The sequence below is a fragment of the Pseudophryne corroboree genome, chromosome 1 (genome assembly GCF_028390025.1).
Source record: "Pseudophryne corroboree isolate aPseCor3 chromosome 1, aPseCor3.hap2, whole genome shotgun sequence".
Classification (NCBI taxonomy): Eukaryota; Metazoa; Chordata; class Amphibia; order Anura; family Myobatrachidae; genus Pseudophryne; species Pseudophryne corroboree.
In genome coordinates, this window is record NC_086444.1 from 50,911,845 (window position 1) to 50,930,160 (window position 18,316).

At 48.0% G+C, this 18,316-nt stretch overlaps 1 protein-coding gene across 1 annotated transcript in view; it reads left to right on the forward strand.

Moving 5' to 3' along the window:
- Positions 1 to 2,587: 2,587 nt before the first annotated feature.
- Positions 2,588 to 18,316, forward strand: part of ALPK2 (alpha kinase 2) — a 199,705-nt gene continuing 183,976 nt past the window's right edge. The window contains exon 1 of the mRNA XM_063959467.1: positions 2,588 to 2,637. The gene's annotated coding sequence lies outside the window, so the exon portion shown is untranslated. The remainder of the gene's footprint in view (positions 2,638 to 18,316) is intronic.

Genomic DNA, 18,316 nt, shown 5'->3' on the forward strand with positions numbered 1-18,316 from the left:
GGCAGCTGTGGTTGCAGCTTTCAATTCAGTGTGGTTGTTAATCCAGTCCGGCAGCAGTTCCATTTGAGCCTGTTCCTCCTGCTCCTCATAGGTGGATAGATGCCTTGGCAGAGACAGGTCCAGGAAGGAGGGCCGGGCGGGTGCAGAGTTGTGACATCATTCATACATACAAATTACAGTACGGGAACTAGACCGGGTGACAGGGGTTACCATAGGGGAAAGCGCTTCAAATTAAATTCTGGGTGTCAGGTGCTGGAACCATGTTTAGTGCTCCTCAGAACTTTGGGGCCCCTCAGAACCCCTGGGCCCAGCATGGGTGTACCATTGATAAAGTTCCTGGTTTGGCCTTATTTGTTATCTTCCTGAACCAGAAATAAAGACTTTTTAAAGGAATGTATTGAAGACAATTGTAATACCCTGTTGGTAAGGCTATAGATGGAGCAGTGCAGGTGTAATCTGCTGGCAATTCCTAACTCAGATTAACGGGGTCATTCCGAGTTGATCGTACCTGTGCTGAATTTAGCACAGCTACGATCATTCACACTGACATGCGGGGGGACGCCCAGCACAGGGCTAGCCCGCCCCGCATGTCAGTCCGGCCCTCCCCCCGCAGAAGTGCAAAGGCATCGCACAGCGGCGATGCCTTTGCACTTCAAGAGTAGCTCCCGGCAAGCACAGCTTGCGTAGCCGCCGCGAACCCCCCCCCCCCCCACCCCCCACCAACGGTCCGGCCACGCCTGGGTTGGCCGGACCGCTCCCCCTAAATGGCGGCATAACGCCACCGTTCAGCCCCCTACCGTCCAGCGACTGCCTCCGTCTCAGAGGCGATCGCTAGGCAACGACGGCTGCCATGCGCCGGCGCACTGCGGCGCCGGTGCATGCGCAGTTCCGACCTGATCGCTGCGCTACGACAAACTGCAGCGAGCGATCGGGTCGGAATGACCCCCTAAATCCGGCAGAAAGGCAAGGGTTCCCCACCCAGACACAGACATTGGGATACAAAAGAAGCAATCAGTGTGTATTTCTAGTAACCCCAAATTACTGAAATGGGTCACTGTTATAGAATAATAGGTTTGGTTCAATAAACAGTTAAATACAATAAATCACATAAATTACAACAGCAGTATTACCTATTATCGTTTTTCTAATTGCAAAGGAGAGAAACTGTGGCGTCCGACTGGGGGGCGATGCTAAACAGCCCAGTTCAGCGATTGCAAGCAGTATGGGAGAGAGGAGGAACTGCAGACAGTGTATCTAGAGTGATTAGAACTATCCAGCCTATAAAGTAAGAGGGGACATACTATATTGCCTGTCTGTCTGTGTATGACTGTATGTATGTGTTTATGTGGCTGTATAATGTGTATTAGTGTACAGTATGTATGTGACTTTATGTGTATATGTGTGTAACTGCGCAGTATGTGTGTGTGACTGTATGAAGGTGTGACGGGTCCAGGATCTGTGTCGTCAGATGCAGTCTTCCTGGACCCAGGGCGTCCGGATCCTACGACCAGCCTGAGTAAGCTTTAGCGTACATAGGGGGTCATTCCGAGTTGATCGCTAGCTGCCGTTGTTCGCAGCACAGCGTTCAGTGAAAAATACGGCTAATCTGCGTATGCCCCGCAATGCGCACGCACGATGTACGGGTATAAACAGCATCGTGATTTTGCACAGGTTCTAGTGAAGCTTTCAGTCACACGGCCGAACGCAGGAAGATTGACATGAAGGGGGCGTTTCTGGGTGTCAACCGACCATTTTCAGGGAGTGCTTAGAAAAACGCAGGCATGTCGGGAAAAATGCAGGCGTGGCTGGGCGAACGCTGGGCGGATGTGTGACGTCAAAAGCCATCCCTCCGTCGTTAGAATCAACGCACACGGAGAGTAACTACAGGGCTGGTCTTGTTTTGCACAAAATGATTTTGCAGGCGCTCTGCTGCACAAGCGTTTGCACTTTCGCAAAGCTAAAATACACTCCCCGGTGGGCGGCGACAATGCGTTTGCACGGCTGCTAAAAATAGCTAGCGAGCTATCAACTCGGATTGACCCCCATAGGCTGGCCGGTGCCTGTAACCATCGCGACCGATGATCACAATGGTAAACCCAGACCGCATCCTCAGATCATTTCTAATGCTAACAGTATGTGTCTATCTCCTAAATACGCCCTCCTGCTGCATTATCATTTTAATTAGACGGAATTGCACAGCGGCTTCGTTGCGTCATTAAGAAAAAATAATCCATTTGAAATTCCCGCCCCATAGTCTACTATCTAACGTAGAAAACACCTTTTTTTATTTTTTTGTATAAACTTTATTGAGTTGGGAGTGGAGAATTTATGCCGCTCGGCTCATTTTTATTTTCAGTGGAAGAGTAAAGCTTTAGTAACCGATAGCAACGATGTCATTGTGAGTAATCAAATATTTATTAGATTAATGTATGTGCCCCTAGATATGTGTTCCTAATCACAGTAAAATGCACATAACGTTCAAATAATGTCCCATGTGTAAGTTCACACCCGGAGAGCCTGCATGATAGCCGTGTCGGTTACATTTACTTGGCAAATAGATATAAATAGATCAAGCCAAGACATTAAAGGTAGCAGCAGGCGTCGCAAGCTTTTCATCAACTCCCGATCGGTTATAAGGTAAGACATAAACAACTGTTAAGTGCTTGAACTTTCAAGAGTTATTACCATAATGTTTGCAGTTTAACGTTGGCGTACCCCTAGCACGTTGGTCACGATGCACTTCATCAACTGGAAAAGGGTGTTTAGTCTTCATCTCCTGCATGCATGACTTGCTGAGGAATGATTCCGAAGCTTTACAACGTTAGGGTAGATAAAGTCATTAATGGTGTTTGTGTGTCATTATGTATTTGGAATTTTGAGGGAATAAAACGTAGACTACTGCATAATGTTTTGCATTCATACAAATGTCCTGTAAGACCTGGATTTTTAGGGGGGTCATTCAGATTTGATCACTGCTGTGCGTTTTCGCACAGCGGGTGATCAGGTACTAACTGCGCATGCGTATGCACGGCAACGCACATGCGCATCAGACAACTATAAAGGGCATAGCGGGTAAGCGACAGGATGGTGCGAAAAATCCATTCGCACGGGCGTTCGCAAGGTGGTTGACAGGAGGAGGCCGTTTGTGGGTGGCAACTGAGCCTATAAAGGTTGAGTCCGGAAAAACACCGGCGTGCCAAAGCGTTTTCAGGGAGGGTGTCTGACGTCAGCTCCGGCCCCGATCAGCCTGTTCTCATCGCACTGGAGGAGTAAGTCCTGGGCTGCGCAGAGACTGCACACAGTGGATTTTTGCCGCTCGGCGTACACATAGCATCGCACACTTGCACGGCAAATTTACACTCCCCCTGGAGGCGGCGACTATCTGAACGCAGGACAGCAAAATTAGCAGCCCAGCGATCAGATCTGAATCACCCCCTTAGTTCTTAAGAAACTTTTCATTCTGTTTGACAACATTTTGAGCGCAGAGTTTTTGTGCTAATAACAGAATAATTAGGATACATTGCGTCTAAATACACAATAAATATACAAAAAATACACTAAATATTTCCATCGCCGTTATATAAGTGACATCTAGTTTGCACATATCCCCCATATAACATTGGACAGTTGTCCAGGTCTTGTATAACGTGTCTGATTTATAAATCAGAAGCAACTGAGGGCCCCGGAAATTTGTATAACCAGAAAAAAAAAAACACCTTTTATATTATAGAATGATGAGTTTAACTTGAATTTGATGTTTTTATACTAAAGGGGCGATTTTTTTAGCGTTCATTAAAGTCCTACTTCTGAACACTGCTGACAGACACATTTCCAGACTCCGGTCAAGCTTTTAACCCCAAGTGCCTTTTTTATACATTATTAATCTCTTCTCCCACACCGAACCCACAGTCTACTATCAGTGCACAAGATCTCACTTCCTACTTCAAGGACAAGATTGATATGATCCGACATGCAATGGTATACTTTTCCTTAGCCAGCAACCCGCTCAGTTCCTTTACTAATGCCTCTGTCACCTTCTCTTCATTTTATCCCGCAAATGACTATGAAGTATCTACACTCTTCTCATCCTTCCACTCTACTACCTGATCCGATTCCTACACCTCACATATAAGCAGAGCTCTATCTCTTGTACTCATCCTAAGCTTACCTACTGTAAAAATGAGATTTTAAACCTACCGGTAAATCTTTTTCTCCTAGTCCGTAGAGGATGCTGGGGACTCCGTAAGGACCATGGGGATAGACGGGCTCCGCAGGAGACATGGGCACTAAAAAAGAACTTTAGGTATGGGTGTGCACTGGCTCCTCCCTCTATGCCTCTCCTCCAGGCCTCAGTTAGAGAAACTGTGCCCAGAGGAGACGGACAGTACGAGGAAAGGATTTTTGTTAATCTAAAGGCAAGATACATACCAGCCCACACCATCCACACCGTATAACTTGGAATATACGAACCAGTTAACAGTATGAAACAACATAGCATCAGTCCGAGACTGATCAAAACTGTAACATAACCCTTATGTAAGCAAAAACTATATACAAGTCTTGCAGATGTAGTCCGCACTGGGACGGGCGCCCAGCATCCTCTACGGACTAGGAGAAAAAGATTTACCGGTAGGTTTAAAATCTTATTTTCTCTTACGTCCTAGAGGATGCTGGGGACTCCGTAAGGACCATGGGGATTATACCAAAGCTCCCAAACGGGCGGGAGAGTGCGGATGACTCTGCAGCACCGACTGAGCAAACAGGAGGTCCTCCTTAGCCAGGGTATCAAACTTGTAGAACTTTGCAAAGGTGTTTGAACCCGACCAAGTAGCAGCTCAGCACAGTTGTAATGCCGAGACCCCTCGGGCAGCCGCCCAAGAAGAGCCCACCTTCCTAGTGGAATGGGCCTTTACCGATTTTGGTAACGGCAATCCAGCCGTAGAATGAGCCTGCTGAATCGTGTTACAGATCCAGCGAGCAATAGTCTGCTTCGAAGCAGGAGCGCCAACTTTGTTGGCTGCATACAGGACAAACAGTACTTCTGTTTTTCTGACCCTAGCCGTTCTGGCCACGTACATTTTCAAAGCCCTGACCACATCAAGGGACTCGGAATCCTCCAAGTCTCGCGTAGCCACAGGCACCACAATAGGTTGGTTCATATGAAAAGATGAAACCACCTTAGGCAAGAATTGAGGACGGGTCCGCAATTCCGCTCTGTCCACATGGAAAACCAGATAGGGGCTTTTATGAGACAAAGCCGCCAACTCCGACACTCGCCTAGCCGAAGCCAAGGCTAACAACATGACCACTTTCCAAGTGAGATATTTTAATTCCACCGTTTAAGTGGTTCAAACCAGTGCGACTTAAGGAAACTCAACACCACATTAGGGTCCCAAGGCGCCACCGGAGGTACAAAAGGAGGCTGAATATGCAGCACTCCCTTCACAAAAGTCTGTACTTCTGGGAGAGAAGCAAATTCCTTCTGAAAGAAAATGGATAGGGCCGAAATCTGAACCTTAATGGAGCCTAATTTTAGGCCCAAATTCACTCCAGTTTGTAGGAAGTGAAGGAAACGGCCCAGATGGAATTCTTCCGTAGGAGCATTCCTGGCCTCACACCAAGAAACATACTTCCGCCATATACGGTGATAATGTTTAGCTGTCACATCCTTCCTAGCCTTTATCAGAGTAGGAATGACCTCATCCGGAATGCCCTTTTCCGCTAGGATCCGGCGTTCAACCGCCATGCCGTCAAACGCAGCCGCGGTAAGTCTTGGAACAGACAGGGCCCCTGTTGTAACAGGTCCTGTCTTAGAGGAAGAGGCCACGGATCTTCTGTGAGCATTTCCTGCAGATCCGGATACCAGGCCCTTCGCGGCCAATCTGGAACAATGAGAATTGTCTGTACTCCTCTTTTTCTTATTATTCTCAACACCTTGGGAATGAGAGGAAGAGGAGGAAACACATAGACCGACTGGAACACCCACGGTGTCACCAGGGCGTCCACTGCCACCGCCTGAGGGTCTCTTGACCTGGCGCAATACCTCTGTAGTTTCTTGTTGAGGCGGGACGCCATCATATCTATCTGGGGCAGTCCCCAATGACTTGTAATCTGTGCGAAGACTTCCTGATGAAGTCCCCAATCTCCTGGATGTAGATCGTGTCTGCTGAGGAAGTCTGCTTCCCAGTTGTCCACTCCCGGAATGAACACTGCTGTCAGTGCGCTTACATGATTTTCCGCCCAGCGATGGATCCTGGGGGCTTCCGCCATTGCCACTCTGCTCCTTGTGCCGCCTTGGCGGTTTACATGAGCCACTGCGGTGATGTTGTCTGACTGAATCAGAACCGGTAGGTCGCGAAGCAAAGTCTCCGCTTGACGAAGGGCGTTGTATATGGCCCTCAGCTCCAGGACGTTGATGTGAAGACAAGTCTCCTGGCTTGACCAAAGACCTTGGAAGTTTCTTCCCTGTGTGACTGCTCCCCAACCTCGGAGGCTCGCGTCCATGGTTACCAGAATCCAGTCCTGAATGCCGAACCTGCGACCCTCTAGAAGGTGAGCACTCTGCAGCCACCACAGGAGAGATACCCTGGCCCTGGGGGACAGGGTGATCATCTGATGAATCTATAGATGTGACCCGGACCACTTGTCCAGTAGGTCCCATTGGAAAGTCCTCGCATGGAACCTGCCGAAGGGAATGGCCTCATAAGACGCCACCATCTTTACCAGGACTCGAGTGCCGTGACACCTGTTTTGGCTTCAATAGGTCCCTGACCAGAGTCATGAGTTCCTGGGCCTTTTCTATCGGAAGATAAACCCTTTTCTGGTCCGTATCCAGAATCATGCCTAAGAAGGTCAAACGAGTCGTAGGAACCAACTGTGACTTCGGGATATTGAGAATCCAGCCGTGTTGTTGTAACACCTTCAGTGAAAGTGACACGCTGTTCAACAACTGCTCTCGTGATCTCGCTTTTATGAGGAGATTGTCCAAGTACGGGATAATTGTGCCACCCTGCTTGCGCAGGAGCACCATCATTTCCGCCATTACCTTGATGAAAATCCTCTGGGCCGTGGAAAGCCCAAACGGCAACGTCTGAAATTGGTAATGACAATCCTGTACCGCAAATCTCAGGTACGCCTGATGAGGTGGATATATGGGAACATGAAGGTATGCATCCTTTATGTCCAGGGATACCATAAAATCCCCCCCTTCTAGGCTGGCGATGACCGCTCTGAGCGATTCCATCTTGAACTTGAACCTTTTCAAGTATAGGTTCAAGGATTTAAAATTTAAAATGGGTATGACCGAGGACTACAAAAAGGGTTGAGTAATACCGCCTCCCTTGTTGAAGCAGGGGAACTTTGACCACCACCTGTTGAAGACACAATTTGTGAATTGCATTTAAAACTATCTCCCTTTCTGGGGGAGAAGCTGGTAGGGCCGATTTGAAAAACCGGCGAGGAGGCACTTCTTCGAATTCCAGCTTTGTAACCCTGGGAAACAATTTCTACTGCCCAGGGATCCACCTGTGAGTGAACCCATATGTGGCTGAAAAGTCGAAGACGTGCCCCCACTGGGGCGGACTCCCTCAGCGGAGCCCCAGCGTCATGCAGTGGATTTTGTAGAGGCCGGGGAGGACTTCTGCTCCTGGGAACTAGCTGTGGTTGGCAACTTTTTCCCCCTGCCCTTACCTCTGGCAAGAAAGGACGATCCTCGTACTCTCTTGTTTCTATGTAACCGAAAGGACTGCATCTGATAATGTGGAGCTTTCTTAGGCTGTGAGGAAATATAAGGCAAAAACGTTGATTTACCTGCCGTAGCTGTGGAAACCAGGTCCGAGAGACCTTCCCCAAACAATTCCTCACCCTTGTAAGGTAAAACCTCCATATGCCTCTTTGAGTCGGCATCACCGATCCATTGCCGGGTCCATAGGATTTGTCTAGCAGAAATCGCCATAGCGTTGACTCTAGAACCCAGTAGGCCAATGTCTCTTTGAGCATGTCTCATATATAAGACAGCATCTTTAATATGACCCAGGGTCAATAGAATGGTATCCTTATCCAGGGTATCAATTTCTGCCGATAAGGTATCTGTCCACGCTGCTACAGCGCTACAAACCCAAGCCGGTCTGAGTATGGTACCAGAATGTGTGTAAATGGACTTCAAGGTAGCCTCCTGCTTGCGATCAGCAGGATCCCTGAGGGTAGCCGTATCTTGGGATGGCAGCGCTACCTTTTTGGATAAGCGTGTCAACGCTTTGTCCACCCTTGGGGAGGATTCCCACCGTATCCTGTCCTTAGTCGGGAAAGGATGCGCCATAAGAATCCTTTTGGGAATCTGCAGTTTCTTGTCTGGAGATTCCCAAGCCTTTTCAAATAACTCGTTCAGCTCATGAGATGGGGGAAAGGTTACCTCAGGTTTATTTCCCTTATACATGTGCACCCTCGTGTCAGGGACAGGGGGATCCTCTGTGATATGCAGTACATCCTTTATTGCAATAATCATATATTGAATACTTTTAGCCAATTTTGGCTGTAACTTTGCATCATCGTAGTCGACACCCGAGTCAGAATCCGTGTCGGTATTAGTGTCTACTATTTGGGATAGTGGGCGCTTTTGAGACCCCGAAGGTCCCTGCGACATAGGGGCAGGCAGGGCTTGACTCCCTGTACATTCCCTGGACTCAGCTTTGTCCAACCTTTTGTGCAATAAATTCACATTAGCACTTAAAACATTCCACATATCCAACCAGTCAGGTGTCGGTGTTGCCGACGGAGACACCACACTCATCTGCTCCACCTCCTCCCTAGGAGAGCCTTCTACCTCAGACATGCCGACACACGCGTACCGACACACCACACACTCAGGGAATCCTCTTATCTGAAGACAGTTCCCCCACAAGGCCCTTTGGAGAGACAGAGAGAGAGTATGCCAGCACACACCCAGCGCCAATGACCCAGGAAAAAACCAATATGTTTACCCAGATAGCGCTATTATCATATATCTGCGCCAAATTATGTGCCCCCCCCCCTTCTTTCAAACCCTCTTTCACCGTGGTAAGCAGGGGAGAGTCCGGGGAGCATCCTCTCAGCGGTGTGCTGTGGAGAAAATGGCGCTGGTGAGTGCTGAGGAACAAGCTCCGCCCCCTCAGCGGCGGGCTTCGGTCCCGCTGAAATTATTCAAAAACTGTCGGGGATCTCTTATATACAGTGCAGAGCCTGTATATATTGTTTTTAGCCAGATTGGAGGTTTCTATTGCTGCCCAGGGCGCCCCCCCTGCGCCCTGCACCCTTACAGTGCCTGCCGTGTGTGTGTTGTGTGGGAGCAATGGCGCGCAGCGTTACCGCTGCGCGTTACCTCAGTGAAGATCCGAAGTCTTCTGCCGCCTCTGAAGTCTTCTTTCTTCACATACTCACCCGGCTTCTATCTTCCGGCTCTGCGAGGAGGACGGCGGCGCGGCTCCGGGACGAACGGCGAGGGTGAGACCTGCGTTCCGTTCCCTCTGGAGCTAATGGTGTCCAGTAGCCTAAGAAACAGAGCCTAGCATTAAAGTAGATCTGTTTCTCTCCCCTCAGTCCCTCGATGCAGGGAGTCTGTTGCCAGCAGGCTCCCTGAAAATAAAAAACCTAACAAAAGTACTTTCTTTTCAGGAAACTCAGGAGAGCTCCTGTAATGCACCCAGTCTCCTCTGGGCACAGTATTAAACTGTGGTCTGGAGGAGGGGCATAGAGGGAGGAGCCAGTGCACACCCATACCTAAAGTTCTTTTTTAGTGCCCATGTCTCCTGCGGAGCCCGTCTATCCCCATGGTCCTTACGGAGTCCCCAGCATCCTCTAGGACGTAAGAGAAATCTATAATACTGTACGTCTCTCGCTGTCCCTTTCTTTCTCTTTCTAGCATTAATCAAGCATGCCAGGCTTATGGCTATTCTGATATTCACAGCTCCCACTCCCCTACAAGCTACTTGAGGGACTTGCCTACACTCGCCTCACACACTTTCTTAACTTGCACAACTTATTGGACCCACTTCAGCTGGGTCGGTCTGGGGATGTACAGTATAAGGGACCTGGTACCGTAGCGGTTGCGCACACGGCTGAAAGGGGGAGTGGTCACAGATCACAGGGCGTGGCCATGAGCCACTGTTCTGTATGTCAGGTGGCAGCGCAAAGCACCAAGAGGCGGGCATGCGCGCCAACCCTCGTCTCCAGGTGCCGGGCAACCAGCTTGTCTCTCTGTGTTGCCAGACCGGCTCGTCACGCCATCGGCCCTTCTGGTACTTGCCATATGTGCCAGATAGGTAGTCCGGCCCTTACGTTAGGCTTTTGCTCCCAACACTCCAAAGAGACCACTAAGGTAGTAAATGATCTGGTCATTACTAAGTCTAAAGGTCATTACTCACTCTTTATTCTCCTGGATCTCTCTACTGCATGTGACACTGTTGACCACTTTCTTCTGCAATCCCTAGGTCTTCAGGACCTAGCCCTGTCCTAGTTCTCATCCTATTTATCAAATTGCTCTTTTAGTGTTTATTTCTCTGATTCCACCTCCTATTCGCTACCTCCTATCAGTTGGAGTACCGCAAGGCTCAGTCTTAGGTCCTCTGCTTTTCTCTATCTATACCACATCTCTTGGCAAGCTAATCGGCAGTTTCGGATTTCAGTATCATCTGTATGCGGATGATAATCAAATCTACCTATCCTCCCCTGATTTGTCACCATCTGTGTTGGTCCATGTTACTAAATGCCTCTCTGCAGAGCCGTAACTAGGTGTGTGCCGATGGTGCCTTGCCCACAGCGCAACTGCAGTGGAGGCGCACCATCTGGCAGCACATCCCCTTGTACGGCCATGTATTCAGTGAGGGCGTAATTGAAATTTCGACTGTACGCCGTTACCTGTCACCAGCCGCCGCCTGTGTAAGGGAAGTGAAGCGGTGGCCACACAGCCCGTTGGGCTGTAATTCCGTCTGTGAGCCCTGGAGAGTGAGTGGGAGCGGTCCTTCAGCAGCGTGCACCCATACTCAAGCAGCCGCTGCGTGTAGTGATGCCGCCTGTGAGCCCCGCCACCGCGTCAACTGGGGAGAGGGAGTGGAGCATGATGGTCTGTGCCGCGTCAGCTGTGGAAAGGGACTGGGAGTGCTTGTACTGCACCTGGTAGTCCTGGATGCCGTAGCGCCTGAACAGGTGTAAGAAACACACACACTCACTCGCTCACTCTCTCTCTTGCTGTAATATGTAAAAGGAGGACTCTGCTGCCTGATGTGTAAAAAAGGGGGACTCTGACGCCTAATGTGTAAAAGGGGGACTCTGCCACCTAATGTGTAAAAGGGGGACTCTGCCTGCTATACTGTGTAAAAGGGGGACTCTGCCTGCCATAAGGTGTAAAAGGGGGACTCTACCTGCCTAATGTGTAAAAGGGGACTCTACCTGCCGTACTGTGTAAAAGGGAGCTATGTGGCCACACTCCTTCCGCATGAAGCCACGCCCTTACATTTTTGGCGGCCACCTATGGTGCGCATTGGCCCTGTTTTATGTTTGGTGTAGCGGGGGGGGGGGGGGGCACTGATGCTGTTTCTTCTGTTTCTTGCACACAGCGCCACAATGGCTAGTTACGGCACTCCTCTCTGCCATGTGCAGTGCAGGGGAAGGGGGGGGGGCAGATATAACATTTGCAGAGAGAGTTAGATTTGGGTGGGTTATATTGTTTCTGTGCAGGGTAAATACTGGCAATACTGACATCTTTATTTTTAGACTGCAATTTAGATTTCAGCTTTAACACACCCCACCCAAATCTAACTCTCTCTGCACATGTTACATCTGCACTGCACATGGTTTTGCCCATTAGCTAACAAATTTGCTGCTGCAATCAGATCTGAATTAGGCCCAAAGTTCAAACCAACAAACCGTAATTATCATCCTGACATATCTCTTTCTGTTGACAGCAAAATTAGCCAGAATGCTGAAATATCTTACACGAGACACCTGTATACCTGTAATACCTGTAATTCATGCACTTACTGTCTCCCACACTGATTATTGCAATAGTCTCCTTACTGGTCTTCTCCTAAATAGACTTTAACCCCTACACTGTATTCTCAATGCAGCGGCTACGACCGAGCTTCCTCACAAATCATTCATCATCTGCTGCTCAGCTCTGTCAGTTCTCTACATTAGTTGCCTGAATTTTACTGAGTTCAGTATAAAGTACTCCTGCTTACAGGTAAGGCTATCCGAATACCGACACCAACATACAACTTTTCCTTATCTGAAACTATCTCCCAACTCACTCCCTGTGCTCTGCGCTAGATCAATGTCTCTCACCTACACACATTACCAGCTCCCAAGCACAGTTAGAGGACCTTTTTGTGGTTGCACCCACTCTAAGTAATGCCATCCCATGCACAACAAGACATTCCTCTAGTCTCCAAACCATGTTTTTCCTGAAAACTCTCTCTTCAGGCAGCTTATCAAATTCCAGAACCACCCATATAACTCCCATAAATTAATCTACTAAATACATCCCATCTGCACAGTCAACACATACAGTAAATGTATTTATGTTTTTCTTTCCACACTCACACATTCCACTGACCCCAGGCCAACACTGCTGTGTGACTGGAGCATATAGCCCACCCACAACGTCTAACCTTTACAATTTGGCTGGACCTATATATCTAACACTGATCCTCATGAATAAAAGTATCTGTGTTTGATATTACTCAGTCTCATTTCATTACAGTTATCTTCCTAACTGTAGAGTACAATGGAATGTTAATAATTAAAGCAAACCTCCCAACCACCCCGATTTCACCGCCACAATTTCGCTATTTAGGCACTTTCCAGCTCTCCCACCCACGGGCCGCAGTGTTCTACAAGCGGTCGGGAGGCTGGGGGTCACGCAGACACACCGTGGCTCTAGCTGCAGAGCAGTGGTGAATGGATTCTGTGTGCATGCACGCTGCCGAGAGAGAGTCTAGGTGCAGCACAGTAGCTGCTGGTATTCTTGGCTCACCCCCAGCGTGACACAACAGGGGATGTGGTCTAGTAGACATGAGGAGTTCTGCTTCTGCATAGCGGAATGTTGAGAGGTATGAGTAGAGTTCATTTTAAGCCAACAATTTCAGTCGGCACATATCTTTATGAAATCATTAAAAACTATACGTCTAAGAAAAAAAAAGTTGTATGAATATTAGAGATGAGCGGGTTCGGTTTCTCTGAATCCGAACCCGCCAGAACTTCATGTTTTTTTTCACGGGTCCGAGCGACTCGGATCTTCCCGCCTTGCTCGGTTAACCCGAGCGCGCCCGAACGTCATCATGACGCTGTCGGATTCTCGCGAGGCTCGGATTCTATCGCGAGACTCGGATTCTATATAAGGAGCCGCGCGTCGCCGCCATTTTCACACGTGCATTGAGATTGATAGGGAGAGGACGTGGCTGGCGTCCTCTCCGTTTAGACACTTGATTTACTAATTTTGGGGAGCATTAGGAGTACTCAGTAGTGTACAGTGCAGAGTTTTGCTGATAGTGACCAGTGACCACCACTTTTATTTATAATCCGTTCTCTGCCTGAAAAAAGCGATACACAGCACACAGTGACTCAGTCACATACATACCATATCTGTGTGCACTGCTCAGGCTCAGGCCAGTGTGCTGCATCATCTATATATATTATATATCTGTCTGACTGCTCAGCTCACACAGCTTATAATTGTGGGGGAGACTGGGGAGCACTACTGCAGTGCCAGTTATAGGTTATAGCAGGAGCCAGGGGTACATAATATTATATTAAAATTAAACAGTGCACACTTTTGCTGCAGGAGTGCCACTGCCAGTGTGACTAGTGACCAGTGACCTGACCACCAGTATATAATATTAGTAGTATACTATCTCTTTATCAACCAGTCTATATTAGCAGCAGACACAGTACAGTGCGGTAGTTCACGGCTGTGGCTACCTCTGTGTCGGCACTCGGCAGCCCGTCCATAATTGTATATACCAGTGACCTAACCGTGGTTTTTTTTTTCTTTCTTTATACATACATACTAGTTACGAGTATACTATCTCTTTATCAACCAGTCTATATATTAGCAGCAGACACAGTACAGTGCGGTAGTTCACGGCTGTGGCTACCTCTGTGTCGGCACTCGGCAGCCCGTCCATAATTGTATATACCAGTGACCTAACCGTGGTTTTTTTTTCTTTCTTTATACATACATACTAGTTACGAGTATACTATCTCTTTATCAACCAGTCTATATATTAGCAGCAGACACAGTACAGTGCGGTAGTTCACGGCTGTGGCTACCTCTGTGTCGGCACTCGGCAGCCCGTCCATAATTGTATATACCACCTAACCGTGGTTTTTTTTTCTTTCTTTATACATACATACTAGTTACGAGTATACTATCTCTTTATCAACCAGTCTATATATTAGCAGCAGACACAGTACAGTGCGGTAGTTCACGGCTGTGGCTACCTCTGTGTCGGCACTCGGCAGCCCGTCCATAATTGTATATACCAGTGACCTAACCGTGGTTTTTTTTTCTTTCTTTATACATACATACTAGTTACGAGTATACTATCTCTTTATCAACCAGTCTATATATTAGCAGCAGACACAGTACAGTGCGGTAGTTCACGGCTGTGGCTACCTCTGTGTCGGCACTCGGCAGCCCGTCCATAATTGTATATACCACCTAACCGTGGTTTTTTTTTCTTTCTTTATACATACATACTAGTTACGAGTATACTATCTCTTTATCAACCAGTCTATATATTAGCAGCAGACACAGTACAGTGCGGTAGTTCACGGCTGTGGCTACCTCTGTGTCGGCACTCGGCAGCCCGTCCATAATTGTATATACCACCTAACCGTGGTTTTTTTTCTTTCTTTATACATACATACTAGTTACGAGTATACTATCTCTTTATCAACCAGTCTATATATTAGCAGCAGACACAGTACAGTGCGGTAGTTCACGGCTGTGGCTACCTCTGTGTCGGCACTCGGCAGCCCGTCCATAATTGTATATACCACCTAACCGTGGTTTTTTTTTCTTTCTTTATACATACATACTAGTTACGAGTATACTATCTCTTTATCAACCAGTCTATATATTAGCAGCAGACACAGTACAGTGCGGTAGTTCACGGCTGTGGCTACCTCTGTGTCGGCACTCGGCAGCCCGTCCATAATTGTATATACCACCTAACCGTGGTTTTTTTTTCTTTCTTTATACATACATACTAGTTACGAGTATACTATCTCTTTATCAACCAGTCTATATATTAGCAGCAGACACAGTACAGTGCGGTAGTTCACGGCTGTGGCTACCTCTGTGTCGGCACTCGGCAGCCCGTCCATAATTGTATATACCACCTAACCGTGGTTTTTTTTTCTTTCTTTATACATACATACTAGTTACGAGTATACTATCTCTTTATCAACCAGTCTATATATTAGCAGCAGACACAGTACAGTGCGGTAGTTCACGGCTGTGGCTACCTCTGTGTCGGCACTCGGCAGCCCGTCCATAATTGTATATACCACCTAACCGTGGTTTTTTTTTCTTTCTTTATACATACATACTAGTTACGAGTATACTATCTCTTTATCAACCAGTCTATATATTAGCAGCAGACACAGTACAGTGCGGTAGTTCACGGCTGTGGCTACCTCTGTGTCGGCACTCGGCAGCCCGTCCATAATTGTATATACCACCTAACCGTGGTTTTTTTTTCTTTCTTTATACATACATACTAGTTACGAGTATACTATCTCTTTATCAACCAGTCTATATATTAGCAGCAGACACAGTACAGTGCGGTAGTTCACGGCTGTGGCTACCTCTGTGTCGGCACTCGGCAGCCCGTCCATAATTGTATATACCACCTAACCGTGGTTTTTTTTTCTTTCTTTATACATACATACTAGTTACGAGTATACTATCTCTTTATCAACCAGTCTATATATTAGCAGCAGACACAGTACAGTGCGGTAGTTCACGGCTGTGGCTACCTCTGTGTCGGCACTCGGCAGCCCGTCCATAATTGTATACTAGTATCCAATCCATCCATCTCCATTGTTTACCTGAGGTGCCTTTTAGTTGTGCCTATTAAAATATGGAGAACAAAAATGTTGAGGTTCCAAAATTAGGGAAAGATCAAGATCCACTTCCACCTCGTGCTGAAGCTGCTGCCACTAGTCATGGCCGAGACGATGAAATGCCAGCAACGTCGTCTGCCAAGGCCGATGCCCAATGGCATAGTACAGAGCATGTCAAAACCAAAACACCAAATATCAGTAAAAAAAGGACTCCAAAACCTAAAATAAAATTGTCGGAGGAGAAGCGTAAACTTGCCAATATGCCATTTACCACACGGAGTGGCAAGGAACGGCTGAGGCCCTGGCCTATGTTCATGGCTAGTGGTTCAGCTTCACATGAGGATGGAAGCACTCAGCCTCTCGCTAGAAAACTGAAAAGACTCAAGCTGGCAAAAGCACCGCAAAGAACTGTGCGTTCTTTGAAATCCCAAATCCACAAGGAGAGTCCAATTGTGTCGGTTGCGATGCCTGACCTTCCCAACACTGGACGTGAAGAGCATGCGCCTTCCACCATTTGCACGCCCCCTGCAAGTGCTGGAAGGAGCACCCGCAGTCCAGTTCCTGATAGTCAGATTGAAGATGTCAGTGTTGAAGTACACCAGGATGAGGAGGATATGGGTGTTGCTGGCGCTGGGGAGGAAATTGACCAGGAGGATTCTGATGGTGAGGTGGTTTGTTTAAGTCAGGCACCCGGGGAGACACCTGTTGTCCGTGGGAGGAATATGGCCGTTGACATGCCAGGTGAAAATACCAAAAAAAATCAGCTCTTCGGTGTGGAGGTATTTCACCAGAAATGCGGACAACAGGTGTCAAGCCGTGTGTTCCCTTTGTCAAGCTGTAATAAGTAGGGGTAAGGACGTTAACCACCTCGGAACATCCTCCCTTATACGTCACCTGCAGCGCATTCATAATAAGTCAGTGACAAGTTCAAAAACTTTGGGTGACAGCGGAAGCAGTCCACTGACCAGTAAATCCCTTCCTCTTGTAACCAAGCTCACGCAAACCACCCCACCAACTCCCTCAGTGTCAATTTCCTCCTTCCCCAGGAATGCCAATAGTCCTGCAGGCCATGTCACTGGCAAGTCTGACGAGTCCTCTCCTGCCTGGGATTCCTCCGATGCATCCTTGCGTGTAACGCCTACTGCTGCTGGCGCTGCTGTTGTTGCCGCTGGGAGTCGATGGTCATCCCAGAGGGGAAGTCGTAAGCCCACTTGTACTACTTCCAGTAAGCAATTGACTGTTCAACAGTCCTTTGCGAGGAAGATTAAATATCACAGCAGTCATCCTACTGCAAAGCGGATAACTGAGTCCTTGACAACTATGTTGGTGTTAGACGTGCGTCCGGTATCCGCCGTTAGTTCACAGGGAACTAGACAATTTATTGAGGCAGTGTGCCCCCGTTACCAAATACCATCTAGGTTCCACTTCTCTAGGCAGGCGATACCGAGAATGTACACGGACGTCAGAAAAAGACTCACCAGTCTCCTAAAAAATGCAGTTGTACCCAATGTCCACTTAACCACGGACATGTGGACAAGTGGAGCAGGGCAGGGTCAGGACTATATGACTGTGACAGCCCACTGGGTAGATGTATGGACTCCCGCCGCAAGAACAGCAGCGGCGGCACCAGTAGCAGCATCTCGCAAACGCCAACTCTTTCCTAGGCAGGCTACGCTTTGTATCACCGCTTTCCAGAATACGCACACAGCTGAAAACCTCTTACGGCAACTGAGGAAGATCATCGCGGAATGGCTTACCCCAATTGGACTCTCCTGTGGATTTGTGGCATCGGACAACGCCAGCAATATTGTGTGTGCATTAAATATGGGCAAATTCCAGCACGTCCCATGTTTTGCACATACCTTGAATTTGGTGGTGCAGAATTTTTTAAAAAACGACAGGGGCGTGCAAGAGATGCTGTCGGTGGCCAGAAAAATTGCGGGACACTTTCGGCGTACAGGCACCACGTACAGAAGACTGGAGCACCACCAAAAACTACTGAACCTGCCCTGCCATCATCTGAAGCAAGAAGTGGTAACGAGGTGGAATTCAACCCTCTATATGCTTCAGAGGTTGGAGGAGCAGCAAAAGGCCATTCAAGCCTATACAATTGAGCACGATATAGGAGATGGAATGCACCTGTCTCAAGTGCAGTGGAGAATGATTTCAACGTTGTGCAAGGTTCTGATGCCCTTTGAACTTGCCACACGTGAAG